At 39.9% G+C, this 19,489-nt stretch overlaps 1 protein-coding gene and 2 pseudogenes across 7 annotated transcripts in view; 1 reads left to right on the forward strand and 2 right to left on the reverse strand.

The window, feature by feature from the left end:
- Positions 1–19,489, reverse strand: part of ABL2 (ABL proto-oncogene 2, non-receptor tyrosine kinase) — a 139,568-nt gene that overhangs the window by 85,803 nt on the left and 34,276 nt on the right. The window lies entirely within an intron of this gene.
- Positions 1,971–2,951, forward strand: LOC142429439 (glyceraldehyde-3-phosphate dehydrogenase-like; annotated as a pseudogene).
- On the reverse strand, positions 16,678–17,766 carry LOC142437238 (glyceraldehyde-3-phosphate dehydrogenase-like; annotated as a pseudogene).

Here is a 19,489-nt window from a genome sequence, read left to right on the forward strand (position 1 = left end):
GCTTTCTACTCCTGTAAAGAATTTCCGTCTCTGAAATCAACAAGGGCAATTCTACCCTGTCCTATTGGGTCTTAATGAGTCAGAATGGACTAGATAGCAGTGACTTTTTTTTTTTTACTTTGACACTTTATCGCCTGGATCATGTGATACAGTACAGAAGATTTTCATTGCAATGAGAGCACTAATGAATTTATTTTCCTGCAAAGGGGGCAATAGGCCAAATAAGTTTGGGACCCTATGATCTTAGTCTCTACTTTTAGGGATAAAAGAAGGGGGGGAAGGGAGACTCCGGATAGGGCAAGATATGACAAAATAACGATGTATAAATTACCAAGGGCACATGAGGGAGGGAGGAAAGGGGAGGGAGGGGAAAAAAAAAAGAGGACCTGATGCAAAGGGCTTAAGTGGAGAGAAAATGCCTTGAGAATGATTGGGGCAGGGAATGTGCAGATGTGCTTTATACAATTGATGTATGTATATGTATGGATTGTGATAAGAGTTGTATGAGCCCCTAATAAAATGTAAAAAAAGAAAAGAGGAGAAAAAAAAATGATTAGAGCAAAGAATGTACAGATGTGCTTTATATAATTGATGTATGTATATGTATGAACTGTGATAAGAGTTGTATGCTCCCCTAATAAATTGTTCCAAAAAAAAAGAAAACCCTATATTCAAAAGATTTTGATAAATTAAAATTATTTACGTGAAAAATGAATAAAATGGATTGCTGTATGGACAGAAAAAAAAAAGAACTGAAATACAAAGAATGGTGCAGACATTCTCTCAAGGCCACATAACTGGCTAATAAGCACCAGGTGGCATGACCTCTCGTGAGTAAATCCCAGCACAGCGTATCTGCTATGGGCAGATAGCTTGGGCATGGTGAAAGTGGCCTGCTCTAGGAATATAGTCATCAGAGATTTCAGATGTCCTCCATCCCTGAACCTAATCTACTAATTTTAAAGTTAAATTTGAATGTTAGCTCAACTGGTCATATAACAAATTTTCAATGTACTTGGATTCATGAAGAAAAAAACACATACACACTAAAAAGTCAACCAAGGTATTTTTGGTATGCTTATACTTATCATGACTATTGCTTCACCTAAATGATTTTACAAAACTAAAATTAAGAACAGAGAGACTCAAAACTTATGGTAAAATGATTAAGATGCTGGACTCTGAAAAGGAAGGAAGAACATCTAAAATAAAGCCTTCTAACAGGAACAAATAATGTACCACCCACTGATTAATCAGTAATTCTAATACCCAGAATTTGACGTCAGATTAGAAAAGAAAAACAGCCTTGAAAAAAGAGAATGGAAACTAGGATACACAGCCACATTAACAATAGTTACATCTTAAGAAGCAATGCAATGTAATGAGTCACTGATTTTAAATGTGCAAAACATAAATGTACTGATCTAAAAAAGACAGATAAGGCTTATGTAATCTCGTCCAACTAGTTAATGTGCTCAGATAATGTTTCCACATGAAAACAAAGTTTGCAATTCTTCCTAGCCAACATTCTAACCTCAGAATAAGCTATTATACTTATTATTACATAAAGTAAGCTAAATATACTTATTTTAATAGTAGTAAATATTAATGTTACTTAGGGCTGATATACGTAAATATCAATTACTTCTTAAGTTTTTATGTAATCTCTACCTTGGGAAGGCAATGGAACCAAATTAAAAACCCAGGGATATGCCCTACATAACATTACATAATAGAACTACTTGGATAAGAGTAACAGTTACCTTATAGACCTTCTGAAAATACAGTGTTTATGAAGAACAGGAGAGGCCAGAAAACTAAAATAAATAGGATAGGTACTGATATGGTCCCTGGCCCTCAGGAACCTCACACACTGGCGGAAAAAACAAAAAGAGGACATCAGGGTTCTCTGCTCCTCCTCGTGCATCCTCTCATGCAGTCCTAGCAACAGCCTTGAGGCAGGATGGTGACACGGCGTTGGCAGGATTGGGCAACTGGACACCAGCTCTGCTTTAAACTCCGGCAAAGTGGGCATTGTTGCCACCAATGACACTTCATTGACCTCAACTACATGGTCTACATGTTCCAGTATGATTCGGCTCAGGGAAAGATCAATGGCACTGTCAAGGCTGAGGATGGGGAGCTTGTCATCACTAGGAAGCCCATCTCTATCCTCCAGGAGTAAGATCCTGCTAATATCAAGTGGGGTAAAGTTGGTGCTGATTATGTTGTAGAGTCCCGTGGTATATTCACAACCACAGAAAAGGCTGGGGCGCTACTGAAGGGTGGTGGCAAGAGGGTCAACATCTCTGCCTCTTCTGTTGATGCCCCTATGGGCATGAACCATGAGACTTATTAAAACTCCCTCAAGATCATCAGCAATGTCTCCTGCACCAACTGCTTGGGTCCCCTAGTCAAGGTCATCATGACAACTTTGGCATTGTGGAAGGATTCAGGACCACAGTCCATACCATCACTGTGGACAGTCGCTGGGAACTCTGGCATGATGGCTGTTGGGCTGCCCAGACATCATCTCTGGATCTAATAGAAGCTGACAAGGCTGTAGGCATGGTCATCCAGGCACTGAATCGAAAATTCATGAGCATGGCCTTCCATGTCCTTATCCCAAAGGTGTCGATTGTAGATCTAACCTGCTCTCTCTGGAGAAAGTTGCCAAGTACAATGACATCAAGAAGGTGGCAAGGCAGGCATTGGTGTTCCCCTAAAAAGCATCTTGAACTACGCTAAAAACGAGGCTGTCTCCAGTGATTTCAACAGCGACACCCACTCTTCTACCTTTAATGCGGGGGCTGGCATCGCCCTCAACAAACGCTGTCAAGTTCACTTCCTCATATGACATTGAATTTGGCTACAGCAACAGAGTAGTGGGCTTTATGGTCTACAAGGCCTCCAAGAACGGGACTCCCCTGGACCACCAGCCCCAGCACTAGCACTAGAGGAAGAGAGAGGCCCTCAGCTGCTGGGAAGTCTTGGCCCTAACTCAATTCCCCAACACACTAAAAATACCCCAGCACTGAGTTTCCAAAAGCCCCGTGAAGGAGGAAGGAGATTAGAAAGTCCAACCCTATCACACACCATCAATAAAGGACAGTGTACCCAAAAAAAAAAAAGAATATGAGGTGACTTCAAAGAGCTCATGGAAAAAAATCACAGAATTAAAGTTAGCATGATAGCATTTATGAAAGTACAATTGTGATATATTTGCTTATCCAAGAAATATTTCTTGACCATAAACTATGTGCCAGGCATGGGTCATGTTTAGAAAAAACATGCATTTTAATATTACTAGAACCTAAAGATGTATATATGGGAATGGGCAGGCTTCCAACTCTGAAGTCTTCAGACACTCTGTTGAAGAGTCTGGACCTCATCCTGATGGCAGGAAAGCAATGAAAGCTGTTCAGCAAGGCAGTAACAAGACAAACGTTTTTCACTGCCAGGGGACGCTGAGTAACTTTTTCTGAAAAGGAGGCAGTAGGCCAAATAAGTTTGAGAATCTATAGCTCTGAGGGAAGGGAAGGAAGAAGCCAGTATGTCCCATATTCCAGCAATATTGTATAAGAGAGGATTAGTTGCTAATTAAGCTCTACCATCTCATTATCCTGCTCTTTTACCCCAGACTCATACTCACTCACTGACATCAAGTCAATTCTCATAGTGACTCTATAAGACAGCGGTTCTCAACTGTGGGTTGTAACTCCTTTGGGGGTCAAACGACCCTTTCACAGGGGTTGAATGACCTTTTCACAGGGGTTGCCCAATTCATAACAGTAACAAAATTAGTTATGAAATAGCAATGAATTTTATGGTTGGAGTCACCACCACATGAGGAACTGTATTAAAGGGTCATGGCATTAGGAGGGTTGAGAACCACTGCTATAAGACAAGCTAAAACTGTCCCTGTGGGCTTCCAAGACTGCAACATTTATAGGAGTAGAAAGCCTCATCTTTCTCCATGGTGAGAGGCTGGTTGATTTCAAACTGCTGATCTTTCAGTTAGCAGCCCAACGCATAACCACTATATCACCAGGGCTCCCAGACTCATTCTAGTTGGGTAAAAAGTTTCTGTGCCAAAATCCAGTAAGAGACAGAGGGGTGGAAGCAGAAAGGAAAAGGGTGTCCCTCTGGCTGGGGGAAAAGGGTCATCTCTAGGTAATCTCAAAGTTACAGGTATTCAGGTTTGGTGGACCTCACAATCCTATTTTTGTTTTGTACATCTTATAGGTAGTAATATTTGCTACATATAATGCTTTGAGGTATAATCTGTTGATGTCCCAGGTGTTTATATGTAATGTTGCCAACCCCCACAGACAAATAAAGATAGGATTTATAAAAGGCAATAATAATGAAAACTTTTTTTTAAAAAAGCAGAGAAGGGGCATTCAACTTATATCAGAATCATCTTACAACTTAAGTCATTGGGATGGAACCCCCATCTTAAATTGGTAACCACCTTTACTTACATTTTGAACATATTATATCAACAAAAGTAAAGCATATTAAAATAGTATCAGAAATTCAGGCATATCATTCTTATACTCTAACATTAAAAATGATAAATATTAGTCCATAAATTAAATTCTAATTTCTCCATTCTCCTTCACATTTAAAGAACTATTTAAAGTCTATCTGTCACTCTCCTTGTTAAAAAAAAGCTAGATGAGTCAGAAAATAAAGAAAAATCCATGATTTTATTTACTTCGTGGGTTGCAGAGAATCATATCCCAAATGGACACTATCCCATAGCTACTACCCTTTTCTACAGTCTTAACAATGGTACAAACTACCACCGTAAGGAATGCACATGGATTTGGGCAGACACATTCTAACAGCCCAGCTGTCCACCCAGGCATGCTGCTGAAAGAAATGGACATTCCTTCTTGTCCTGTCCCCCATCCGCCTTAAGCCCCCTTATAAAAAAAGTTTCAAACAAAATTGTCATAATCAAATCTGTGTATGTGGGTGTGCGCACCCTGTCAGCTCTCTGTATCTATAAGAAAATGACTCCCATGGATACCACAATCTGTAAATGCTCAAGTCCATTATATAAAATAGAGTAATGTTTACATCTATCTAGCTTATAAACAAACTCCCACATACTTTAAATAGTGTCTAGATTTATAATCCCTAATACAGTGCAAACTATATGTAAACACACTTTATGCTCCCATTTAGCCTTTGATTGTTCTCACTACTACATTTGCCCCCAAGTATTTTTCAATCCATGGTTAGTTGAATCTTCAGATATGGAATGCCCAGAAAAGGAGAGCCAAGTGCATTTTCAGTAAAATCAAGTAACAATAGCAGCAATGAGCCCTCTAACACCCCTCTTATGCCAACTCTGTGAAGATGACTGAGGAGGAAGCAGAGGGCAGGGGAAAAAGAGGAGCACCTACAACTAGATAGCTGGACACAATGTTGTCTGTTAATAACTCCTCAAACCTTGTACAGATGTAAGGATGGTGCAGGATTGAGGAGGATTGCCTTCTGCTTTACAAAAGGCTGCTATGAAGAAGAGCTGACTTGACAGCGCTTAACAACCACAATACACTTCTCAAAAGTCATGACTTGAGATTACTATTTAGGTTCAAAGATGTGGAAATAACAAATTATTAATTAAAAAACATTGAAGTAGTACGGTAGAAATGAATGGGTACTGTGAATTAGAACACAGAATCAGAGCACTAAGCAGATAGCCAATTTCTTTGCTTTGTGACTACTGACAAATTGACCCACCTCTATGCACTTCAGTTTTCTCACCTACAAATCATGAATACTTGCAGTTCCTGTATCCTAAGGTTGTTGTGAGGATCCAAAAATTAAATGTAACACTACACTTCAATCACACACATACCCTTCTCAAGAACCTCAATTTCCTACAATTCCTTTTGGATACCATCTTGTAGCATTCTAGCTTATTCCTTCTAGTACATAAACTCTTAATGATCACTTGGAATCTTCAGGACTCCAACCTATTGGTCCAACTATCTTTGCATTGCCACTGTCCCTTACCCTTTGATGTCCTCCCATCTCTCCTTATCCAGCTTAAAGTTCCATTGTAACCACATGCCCTTGGTCTGTTATTACTTGTACATATTCACTTTTTAAAACCACCTAACCAAAACCCAATCCACTGTCATCACAGCAATCCTAGCTAGAGTTTCTGGGGCCGCAAGTCTTTACAGAAAAAAGGCAGTCTCATCTTTCTAACGAGTGGCTGGTGTGTTTGAATCGCCAACGTTGTGGTTAACACACACCTACCCATAGCGCCACCAATGCGCCTTTGCAAAACCACAAGACTGGTTAAACCCAATTCTTTGTCTATTCTCCTACGTCTGAAATAAATATAGCAAGGAGGAAGGGAAAAGTACAAAACATAACCAAGGTGACTGACCTCACTTTTAATTCTTGACTTCTAACTTCAGTAGGTCCATGACACTGCTAGATAACAATTATATGCTATCTCCTCTCTTCTTAAACATCTAATGTCTTTTCCCACCCCCTTTCTCACTGTTAGCTAATGATCTTGCTCAGAAAATCAAAGCCACCAGAAGAAAAATTCCAGGGATTACCACTACTATATCCACCTTATGCTCCCAGTATCTGCACATGTTTCACCTTTCTTCCTGTTATAATAAATTATCTCTAGCCAATACTGTCTCTAGTGCAATAGCTCCAAGCCCTAAATTCATGATCAGCTACTTTCTTCTATATCTTCAATTTCTATCTTTCCCTCTACTCAATCACTCTGTCACCAACTGAATATGCTGCAACTGCTCCCCCCAGAGAAACTACTAGTAGAAACTGCCAGGTCAAACTACCAAGAACAGATGAATGGAGCTCTTTGGATTCCCACACTTCTGGAAGCAGGCTGGGAATTATAATTGCTCAGGTGCAAATACAAGCTACATTTTATGAAAAAGAAAGACACAAAGAAGGTAAGAAGGGTTAAATAATCTCTACAAGGTTATAAAACTAGTAAGTAGCAGTGCAGAGGTTTTAATTCAAAAAGTCTACATTTTTTGTTAATGTTTGCTCTGTGCCAAGAACTTTATGATTAATCTTTGCAGTCCTACAAGGTAAGCAATAGGATCACCCTCATTTTACAAATGAGGAAACAGAAGTTTAGCTAGATTCAGTAGCTGATAACACATCAACAACAACAAATCTATTTTTTAAACTATGAGTCAGAATTGACTCGATGTCAGTGAGTTAATACGACATTCAGAATTGAAGTGATAAAACGTATCAATAGAAAACATGGGCAGGATGTATATTACATTTAATAAGCATTGCTATTAAGTGGTACATCACAAAAAATACTTTATTCTTGCTGATGGCTGCCATTTAGTTAATGTCGACTCATAGAGATCCCATTTAACAGAACTGGTTCAAAGGGGTTTTCTTGGCTGTAATCTTTACAGAAGCAGATCACCAAGCTGAGTCTCTGCAGCAGAGCTCCTGGGTGGGTTTGATCTGACGACCTTTAGGTTAGCATAACCACTATGCCACCAAGTGGTTATGTGTTGGGCTGTGATATCCAAGGTCAGCAGTTCAAACCACCAGCCACTCTGCAGAAGAAAGACAAAGCTTTCTATTCCTATAAAGAGTTAGTCTTGGAAACCCACAGGGGCAGTTCTACTTTGTCCTAAAGCAGTGGTTCTCAATCTGTGGGTCGTGACCCCTTTGGGGGTCGAACAACCCTTTCACAGAGGTCACCTCAAGACCACTAGAAAACACATATTTCAGATGGTTGCGGGTCACCACAACATGAGGTGACTGCATTAAAGGGATGTGGCATTAAGGAGGTTGAAAACCACTGTCCTAAAGGGTCGCACTAGGTGTTGGCGTCAGCTTGATGGCAGGAAGTTGAGAGTTTGGTGGCTGCTAGCATTCCCTTGTTGTTGACCATATCACTCCAGTCTTAATGGGTCGGCATTTTCAAAACTTTGTGCCATCTTCACATTGCCTTCCTTTTCTGCTGGGTGTGCATTCGCTTCCGCTGCTTTCATCTTATAAGGCCACATGTGACTGCATGTAGGGCTTCTCAACATCCTTACTGAAACCGCCTCCCTTTCTTTGGCTAAGGTAACATTCAAAGGCTCACGGGATTGAGACCTGGGTTGTTTTAAGAGGGGGAGAGAGGGGCCACTTTCAGCCTACCAAACCTTTAAGTCCCACTGACAGCAGATCACTCTTCTGATTAACAAGATCAGTTGATTCATAGTGGTTCTACTTTGGGTAGCAATCTGCAAGGTGAGCAATTCAAAACCACCAGCCACTCTGCAGTAGAAAGATGGGGCTTTCTACTCCCGTATACAGGTAGTCACAGTCTCGGACAATCACAGAGGCAGTTCTAAGTTCTACCCTGTCCTATAGGGTCAGCATGGATTTGCTAACAGTGGGATTGGATTGATAGCAGTGAGATTCAGTACTATGAATCAGCATTGACTTGCAGGCATTGAGTTTAGTTTCCTTGAGTTTATAATCCTATGAATGAGGAACCTAGGTGGTGCTTTCAGGTGTCAAGTAAGCATTAGACGGCTAGACACAAGCTCAGCAGTTCAAATGCTGTGCTGGAAGGGCGGGGGGCGGTATCAGCAGTTGAAAACCACTTGCTGGCCTGCGAGTGATAGGTGTGACTCTCTACATCTATATAGTTTCAAACAGAGACTCACAGAGACAGTTCTAACCTTTTGATTCCTTGATTGTTATTTGGTATTTTTATTAGAAACTACCTATGAAGCTATATTTAACTTACTAAAAACTTCGACCAATTTTTATAATGTGCTTTCTAGTTAAAATGACTAAACTACATTAAGCAGGCATAGGTGTTTCCTGTACAATAAGCTTTCAACACTTAAACAGAATATGTCTAATTAAGGAATGTACTTTATTACATAAATATACTACTATTGATTAAAATGTATGATCAAGAAAATTACTATGAAAAAAAAAAGAAAGAAAAATACTATTCTCCAATACCTTAAAGAAACAGATCCTGGCTACTGAAGAGGTAGACTTCTTTCCTTTACCATTGGTGGTTGTGACTTTCTTGCCACTTATTTTATAGCCAACCATCAGTATAGCTGGGTAGGCCTCTGATAAACACCAAATTCTGAGAAACCAATTTATTTCACAATCACCCACACAAAACACACGAGTGATAAGCAGTTTTAACTTTTTCCTCCCACTTTGGCCAGATTCATTATAGATGCTAAATTATATGTCAATTAATTGCTTTAAAGCTAAATATTCATTGATAATATTAATAATGTCATTACCTCAGAGTTTAAAAACTCTTAAGTGTTCTTTTGTTGTAAATTAATAAAGTTTATTTCTACAAATCTGTTAAGAAACTGGTAATAAGGTTTCTAGGATAACATTATTTAATTCTTTAAAAAGAATTTTAAATCTATTCCTAAATTCAATTTATTTAAATTAGTATACAAGCAAAGTGCTACTAAAAAAATTCTTCACCATTTGGCAAATTGTTTTTTTACTAGCAAAACACTGATGATCTGTTTCTAGCTATTCACACCTCGACACTAGCAATGGCTGTCCTAAAACCAGCCACCCTCCAAGGTCAAACTATTCTAAAAAAAAAAAAACATGAAAAGGTATAATGAACCTCCATTAATAAGAAAACACAGGAAAATCTGTTTCTCTTATACAAAAGTCCTTCTGTAAACATTTACAAGTAATTTTTAAACTGTCTTCTAAACCATCATGTTAAAACTATTATTAACCTCTTAGTAAGTCATATATTAGGAAGCCTACATTACAAGGTCAAATTAAAAAATGAATGTCCTTTGGTTATCAACATATTAATGCATATTATAATAGTATGAGAACTCATTTTCAAGATTCCTTTTTTGAGTGTGTATGGTTTTGTTCGCCATTTCAAACTGTTGCCTCAACTTTCTCAATCTGGCAATTCTTTCTTAAAAGTTATCTTAAAGTCTCTTTGCCGTTAACTTTCATTTTCTATTTCTCTTCCCTTTCCAACACGATTTATACTTGAGTGTGGCTTTGCTGTGTCCATTTTGTTTTTCTATTTCCTACATCTCTACCATTACTTCGTACCTCCCTTCTTCATGAGTTTCATTATGTTAGCCTAAATGCCCCTACTCACCTATTTACATATTAAAAATTCTGAAATTCTCAAATTTCATTTCTACCACATCAGAGGGATAGCAGGTTGGCTATCAAACACAGACACATTATTCAATCATTCTGAAAGTTTAAATTTCACATGTAGACATTTTTTACATGTTTACTTTATATATTCGTTTTTCATCACTAGCAACTACTTGCTACAAGTCTAAAGATTTTGCCTTTTAAAATATTTTTAGTATTTTGAAACATGCCAGGCAAACTTAAGCAATTTCAAATTCTAAATGTCATCTAGTCAAATTAGAAAGGAAAAAGTAGCACCCAATATTTAATCTGTCAAAACTTTGCGATACGGTCTTTTCTGGAAGCCCTAAGAAAAGAATTAATTGCATGCTATAACAACTTTTTTTTTAACAATTTATTGGGGCTCATACAATTCTTTTCACAGTTCATACATATACATACATCAATTGTATAAAGCACATCTGTACAGTCTTTGCCCTAATCATTTTTTTTCTCTTTTCTTCTTTTACATTTTATTAGGGACTCATACAACTCTTACCACAATCCATAAAGCACATCCATACATTCCCTGCCCCAATCATTCTCAAGGCATTTGCTCTCCACTTAAGCCCCTTGCATCAGGTCCTCTTTTTTTTTTCCCCTCCCTCCCCTTTTCCCCCCTCCTTCATGTGCCCTTGGTAATTTATACATCGTTATTTTGTCATATCTTGCCCTATCCGGAGTCTCCCTTCCCCCCTTCTCTGCTGTCCCTCTCCCAGGGAAGAGGTCACATGTGGATCCTTGTAATCAGTTCCCCCTTTCCAACCCACTCACCCTCCACTCTCCCAGCATTGTCCCTCACACCCTTGGTCCTGAAGGTATCATCCACCCTGGATTCCCTGTACCTCCAACCCTCATATGCACCAGTGTACAGCCTCTGTCCTATCCAGCCCTGCAAGGTAGAATTCAGATCATGGTAGTTGGGGGGAGGAAGCATCCAGGATCTGGGGGAAAGCTGTGTTCTTCATCGATACTACCTCACACCCTAATTAACCCATCTCCTCTCCTAAACCCCTCTATGAGGGGATCTCCATTGGTCGACACTTGGGCCTTGGGTCTCCACTCTGCACTTCCCCCTTCATTTAATATGATATATATATACATATATACATATACACATATATACACATACATACACACACTTATATCTTTTTTTTTTTGCATGATGCCTTATACCTGGTCCCTTGGGCACCTCGTGATCGCACTGGCTGGTGTGCTTCTTCCATGTGGGCTTATTTGCTTCTGAGCTAGATGGCCGCTTGTTCACCTTCAAGCCTTTAAGACCCCAGACACTATCTCTTTTGATAGCCGGGCACCATCAGCTTTCTTCACCACATTTGCTTATGCACCCATTTGTCTTCAGCGATCCTATCATGGAGGTGTGCAGTCAATGATATGATTTTTTGTTCTTTGATGCCTGGTAACTGATCCCTTTGGGACCACTCGATCACACAGGCTGGTGTGTTCTTCCATGTGGACTTTGTTGCTTCTGAGCTAGATGGCCGCTTGTTTATCTTCAAGCCTTTAAGACCCCAGTCACTATCTCTTTTGATAGCCGGGCACCATCAGCTTTCTTCACCACATTTACTTGTTCACCCACTTTGGCTCCAGCCGTTGTGTCGGGAGAGTGAGCATCATAGAGTTCCAATTTAATAAAAGAAGGTATTCATGCATTGAGGGAGTGTTTGAGTAGAGGCCCAAGGTCCTTCTGCCACCTTAATACTTGACCTATAAATATAGACACATAGATCTATTTCCCCATCCTCCTATATATATTTGCATGTACATGTCTTTGTCTAGACCTCCATGAATGCCCTTTGACTCCTAGCTCTTTCCTCCATCTCCCTTGACTTTCCTCCTGCCCTACTACCATGCTTCATCGCCACCTGGGCTAGAGTATACCTCTTCTCTAAGCAACCTTACCCTTGATCATTTCCCACCAGGCCTGCCACTCTCCCTTCTCTACCATTTGGGGTCCCATGTTTTTCCCTTGTCCCTGGGTTTGTTAACACCACTTCCTTACCCCCCCTACCCCTCCACCCCAAGTCCCCCCAGAACTGTCGGTCCCGTTGTTTTTCCTCCAGATAGTTCATCCAGCCTGTCCTATTCAGACAGACCTGTGGAGTCACTAACATGCACGAAAACTAGACAGAGGAAAACAAAGCAAAAGTATACAACCAGACAACAAAACAACAAAAACAAACCACTGACAAAGAACAGAACAGTTCACAAGAGAAAAGATTGTAGTTAGTTCAGGGAGCTATAACAACTTACAAAAAGTATTGGAGTTATTTTTGAGAATCTTACCTTGTTTCTTCAAGATGCAAGTGATAGTTAGGACCCAAGCAAATTTAAATCATTATAGAGTTTACCTCTAATCCCTAAAATTAACAATAAAAATATAAATATTCATTAAGAATCCAATTTTCTTTCTTACCTTCATGCTTCCTGGGTGGCAGGAAGGGGATATTGCCTAACTAAATTTCATAAAGCTCAGTATATTTAGTAAATCCACTGCTCTAGAGGTGATGCCGAATCAAGACCTACTCCTTGTCCCTTCTATGTATCATCTCTCCTCATTCTCTCCCTGGGTCAGTTCTCCCCAGCCAGTCTAGCCTCCTATATCATTCTGGAAGGACACATATCTCTGCTTTAAATATAGTCTCATCTCTAGAATTCTGTCCTTATGTTCTCCCTGGAATGCTTTTCTCCTCAAGCTACAAGTCTCCTTCCAGATCTTTCAATCCTGTGCTTAAACATTACCCAACTAAAGGCTTTCTCTGACCATCCTTTCTAAAACAGCACCTCTCCTCTCACCATTCCTTTACACACTACCACATGATATAATATTTATTGTGTCTCAGCCCATACATGGTATTCTTCAGGAAGGCAGATAGTTTGATTTGCCGCTACTGTTTTGCCAGCACCAAGAAAATGCCTGATAGGTGCTCAATAATAACTACTGAATAAATGAAAATTTAAAGTGTTTGACTCTAAAAGCCATGGTGTCAACTTTAATTATTCATAAATCCCAAGGAAATGGTTTAAATAATAAATGTTAAGCACATATTTTTTGAAAGTTTATTTAAATTGGGAGTATTGATGGCCTCTATGGAAGAGAATCAGGTGGCTGAAGAGATAGGAGATTAAACACTTAAGTCTTAAATTCCAAACTATATATAAGACTTCCAAAATTAAATAAAAGTTAAATGAGTAATAAAAACAGCAATGCTTGAATCACATTCAATTCCTGGTTCAATTCTACTCTCTCAAAACATAAAAGATTAACAGCAAAAAAATAAGACATTCTTCCTGTTGTTCTAGGTATTTTAATATATTTCTTTGGGAATTTCTCAGAGCTCAAGGAGTTAAATAACTCAACCTACTGTCACTGAGTCAATCCCAACTCAGAGCAACACTATATGACAGAGTACAACTTGATTTTTAGGGTTCCCAAGACTAAATTTTTATGTGATCAGACAGCCTCATCTTTCACCTACAACAAGTTAAATAGTCCCTTCTCGGGTGGTCCTTTACTATTTCATCATATTACATTTCATCTAGTAATCACCTTGCCCCTATAAAGTTGTTACATCCATTAGTTCTTCCTAATGGGGAAAACAGCAAGCACAATGAGTACTGACCTTTGCTGCAAATATAGTCATGAATGTAGTGGAGTGTACAGGAAATAAACTTCTTAAACATAACCAATCACCTTGAGAAAATGACTCACTGGGTCCAGGGGGGGCTCAGGACTCTGGTCTTGAGGGACACAAAGGTCAATTGGCATAAGAGAGCCAACCAAGATAATGTTCTATAACCGACTTTGATGAGTAGTGACTGGGGTCTTAAAAACTCATGACTGACCCTCTGAAGTGCAAACTACTGGTCTTCTCCAGTCCAGAGCAAAGATTAAGTGATTAAATCTGAGAACAACAAGGAAACAATCAGACCAATGAACTAATGGACAATGGGAACATCAGACTCCATAACCCTAAGACCAGAACTAAAGGGTGCCTTGCTACCACTAACTACTCTGCAAAGGATCACATTAAAAGGTTCGGGATAAAGTGGGAGAAAAATGTAAAACGAAATTCAGAATCACAGAGACCAAGCTTACTGGTCAGAAAAGGGTAGGTGGAAATGCTGAGGCCATGACCCTTAGTCATCCTTCAGGTCTGGATTTGAACTCGCCAATGGGTAATTTTTCAGGCCAATAAGAGGTTTGTAAAGAGAGCAACAACACTATGTTCAAGTTATGGTATATATACCTTAGAATAACCAACCAATTGAGATTAAAAGGGCAACATTTACCCACTGACCAAGTTGAGAAGGGCTAGGAAAGGAGGAATACAAACAGGACTCCCAGGGAGAAAGTGCGATCCATGATGTTATACTGTGAGGCTTGTAATAAAATGCTTATGAATTACGGAATTCAGACTTCCAGCCTCCTAAACTAAATTTCTGTTTAGTTAAGCCATCTACTTGGAATACCTTTGTTACAAGAAAGCTAAATAACTAAGCTAATAAACTTAAACTTTCTGTACCAAATCACTTTAGCTACTCAAAATTCTCCATCATTTACATAATCTCTATTAAAATATTTCAACAATCACAGTTTACCCACAAATTTCCAACGAACAACTGACTCAGTGCTGCTGGAAATACAAAACAATTACTTCCTCAACGGAACTTAGGAAGGAAATCTAGCAATCAACTGGAAGCTGCCATATAAAAATGAACAGTTTTGATCCAAGCAAAAGCAATGTTTATATATTTCTCTAAGAAAAAGGTATTTTACCTCAAATGAACAAGGAAGTATAAAAGCAGAAGAGTGTGCTAACTGTGACATTTTACCTTTCCCCTAGAGCCAAAATGTAACAAGATATGAATCAGTTTTATCTTCATTTATTCATCAGCCATTGCATACAATAGGGAAGAAATTAGTTATACTCAATAGTTACAGAACTAGTTAGGAAAACTGGCCCAGAGGAATGCCCTGGCCCTCATTCTACCACATGTACAGCTGGCCTCTTGCTCTTGCTGTTTATTTTTCCTGTCCAGATGCACAGCTAAAAGGCTAAAGTTACCCCAACCACTGTCAAGTTTTCCTCTATTTCAGTAGACATAAGTCTCAGAAAGGGCACTACCAAAACTGTTATGCCTATAATATCTTCTCACCAAACTCTAGTTAAAACAAATTCCATTATTCCCAAGTTATTTATTTTCATTAAAACACTATTTTTGTCCCATGCTGCCTAATTTTCCATTTTTCAAAGTAGGTTATTGTAACAACACAGTATTTTTTGCCTATGTTTTACCTATAAATAGTAGAAATGATGCAATGTGATTTAATGTTTTCCTCAAATGGCAAAAAAGTTGAGCCCCATTTCTACAATGGCAAAGTTTCAATAAAAGAATTTCAGCTCTTGCTATTTGGAACAGGAATATCAGACTTAATGTTTTATCTAAATGTCTATCTAAATTACTAGAAGAATGAATATAATACTAAAATCTGTTGAATACCTTTGACAGTGGCATGAACTATTCTCTTATTTGGGTGTATTTAAGGTTCTATTTCATATTTTCCAAGATAAATATTTAGACTAGGCAAGCATATTGATACAATGGAGAAAATTACAACTCAAACTAAAATGAAATTTTCTGACCTTCCAAGGAAGAACACAACTGATAAAACAAATGAGAAGCATTGTTTTCCTGTATGAAGAAAAAAGACAATAACCAGGTTTTTTTCTAAAATGTTCCCGAAAGTCAGTGAACAGCCCTACTATAGTATGAATCTCTGCACTTAAAAAAATGCAGCAAATTCTTCTTCAAAATAGCTGTTAATATCAAACTGTCAGCCTAAGCCAGCCCCAGAAGTGCACTTTTTATTTGTCCGTATAAGCAAACAACAAAGTAATAATTTTACTACACGAGAGATGGTTTTTAAACTACAGTGACAACTAGATTTTCTGCCTAAGTACTGGAGTATCCCCTAGTGGACTTGGGAGGAAGAGGTTTTTTTTATCCTCATGAAGTTGAGCTTAGTCAAGTCTTTGATGTCAACAACTGTACTTAAAATCCTACCCCATGTGTATATTTTCCCTAAGTCAAAAAAATTTCCCCTTGGTCAAAAGCAAACTTAGCACTGATTTTTGTAAACTCAATAAATCCTTTTACCCCAATTCAATAGACTTACTGTACTACAGGACAGAAACAAATTTGTTTTCTGATAAAATTTGTTGTTCCCAATGTTTCAGATATAACCGCTAACAAGAATTGTGGTTGTTTTTTTTTTTAAAGTACAGTGTACTTTATTGATGGTGCATAACAAGGTCGGGCTCTCTAAGCCCCTCCCCTTCCTTCAGGGAGTTCTGATGTTATATTCTCAGTATGTTAAGGGATTGAATTGGGGGCAAAGACTCCCCAGCAACTGAGAGCCTCTCTTCCTCCAGTGCTGTTGCTGGGGCTGCTGGTCCAGGGGGCCTCTTACTCCTTGGAGGCCATGTGGACCATGAGGTCCACCACTCTGTTGCTGTAGCCAAATTCATTGTCATACCAGGAAATGAGCTTGACAAAGTGGTCGTTGAGGGCAATGCCAGCCCCAGCATCAAAGGTGGAAGAGTGAGGGTCACTGTTGAAGTCACTGGAGACAACCTGGTCCTCGGTGTAGCACAGGATGCCCTTTAGGGGACCATTGGACGCCTGCTTCACCACCTTCTTGATGTCATCGTACTTGGCAGCTTTCTCCAGACGGCAGGTGAGATCTATGACGGACACATTGGGGGTGGGGACACGGAAGGCCATGCCAGTCAGTTTCCCATTCAGCTCCGGGATAACCTTGCCCACAGCCTTGGCAGCGCCAGTAGATGCAGGGATGATGTTCTGGGCAGCCCCACGGGCATCACGCCAGAGTTTCCCAGAGGGGCCATCCACGGTCTTTTGGGTGGCAGTGATGGCGTGGACTGTGGTCATGAGTCCTTCCACGATGCCAAAATTGTCATGGATGACCTTGGCCAGGGGGGCTAAGCAGTTGGTGGTGCAGGAGGCATTGCTGACAATCTTGAGGGAGTTGTACTTCTCGTGGTTCACGCCCATCACAAACATGGGGGCATCGGCAGAAGGGGCAGAGATGATCACCCTTTTGGCACCGCCCTTCAGGTGAGCCCCGGCCTTCTCCATGATGGTGAAGACACCGGTGGACTCCACGACATACTCGGCACCGGCCTCGTCCCACTTGATGTTGGCGGGATCTCACTCCTGGAAGATGGGAGATGGCCTTCCCATTGACGACAAGCTTCCCATTCTCAGCCTTGATGGCGCCATTGAACTTGCCGTGGGTGGAATCATACTGGAACATGTAGACCATGTAGTTCAGATCAATGAAGGGGTCATTGATGGCAACAATCTCCACTTTGCCAGAAAGGAAAGAAGCCCTGGTGACCAGGCGCCCAATGTGGCCGAATCTGTTCACTCCAACCTTCACCATCGTGTCTCGGGGATGCGGCTGGGACTGCACGGGAACGGGAGAGGCGGCTGTCTGTCGCACGAGGAGGAGCAGAGAGCCGAATTGTGTTTTTTAAGATGAGCATGAATTTAGAGTTTAAATTAATCCTTTTAAATAATTTCCTAATAACAATTTGAAGCATAGGTTTCCAAACTTATTCAGTCTATCTCCCCCCCCTTTAAAAAAAATTACTCAACACCCCTCTGGCAATGAAAAACTTTTATACTAAAGTCCATAATCCAGGATAAAGCACAGATACCTGCTCTTGCAGCCTGCCAGAATCATTCCGATGCGCCCTAGAAGCCAGTATCTTTGGAAAGACAACAACTTTAAACTTTATCTTAAAATGTTTTAATTTAAACAACTAAAATTAAAGGAAGTTATTTGAGAAATTACCTTAATTCACTGATCTAAATGTCAACAATCAAATCATAAATATTAAGCAGAGTATTTACAAAGAGTCAAAGCAAATTTGAGACCCTACTCATAAGGCCTTGGGAATACTTTTTTAACATATCATATAATTTCTAGTTAAGAGATAGATTAACAACTGAAAACAGAAAACTCACTGCCATCAAGTCCATCCTAGCCCACAGAAACCGTATAGAGCAGGGTAGAACTGGCTTCCTAAAACTGTAACTTTATGAGAATAGAAAAGAGCTTCTAACTGTTGATCTTATGGTTTGTAGTCCAACACATAACCCACTACACCACCAAGCAAAAGCTATTGAAGCATACAAAAAAGATACAAAGTTTTTCTGTTATATTCAACCCCATTGAAAATAATACTGTTACCATGCTTCATCCATCCACATGGTCTACGCATATTCTGTTCCTTCTCTCTGGTTGTTATGCACGCTACCTTTCTGTCTACTCTCAGCATTCTAATTTTGAGCTACTGGGTTCAATAATTCATTGTATCACCAATACAGAACTCACAGATAATACTCACAATTGCGGGGATGATTTTCAGGTGAGAAATGCTCAGGATACAGTTGTTCAGTCAGGACATGTTACAAAGTTCCTTTAGGGCTGCTAATACATGCTCTTCTACTATAAGGCTCAACCCAAAGGCACTCAGCTCCAGCTCTACCAGTCAGCAAGCTCAAGCTCCCAAAACCAATAGTCCAGAGGCATTCCACTGCACAACCCAGTCTCCTGTCCCAAAGCACCAAACATCAGGCTCTGGCTCCTGGTTGTGCTGCTGCTTCTCAAACACTCCTCTAGTGTCAAAGCTGTCTTCTGGACCAACAAGGTTCCCTGCACAGGGACCTCAGGGTCCCAGGACAGAACTCACTCCTGGCAACTGCTGGTAGTGAGATTCCCCCTCTTGCTTCTGAGATGGAACATTTTATACCCAGCAGTATGACAGTAACAATCAATCATGTTAACAACACTCACAGCTGAATCCTATCAGTATCTTCTCCTACCTCATACCCAGACTTACCAGGAAAAGGTTTGGTGGGAAATATAGAGATTATGGTGTGGGACACTGAGAACTGGCAAGAGTGTACAGGGACAAATACTCTACACTCATATTTAAGCTTAAGAGGCCAGACTTCTTGTGGAGGGAGGCCTTCCCTTTTGTGGGGTGGAGATGCATCCCAGTCACATTCTCCTAATGAAAAGGTTTTCCCCTCAAAATGATGCCAATTTTAAAGTGCTCCTTGCAAGGACGTGGTTGCTTACTATACTCTTGAAGGTTAACTGCTTGAAGGCTATCTGCCATCAAGAGCAATCAGACTCTATCGTCCGTCCCACCCTAGGTAGGGCTCACTC

The sequence above is a fragment of the Tenrec ecaudatus genome, chromosome 1, assembly GCF_050624435.1.
Source record: "Tenrec ecaudatus isolate mTenEca1 chromosome 1, mTenEca1.hap1, whole genome shotgun sequence".
Classification (NCBI taxonomy): Eukaryota; Metazoa; Chordata; class Mammalia; order Afrosoricida; family Tenrecidae; genus Tenrec; species Tenrec ecaudatus.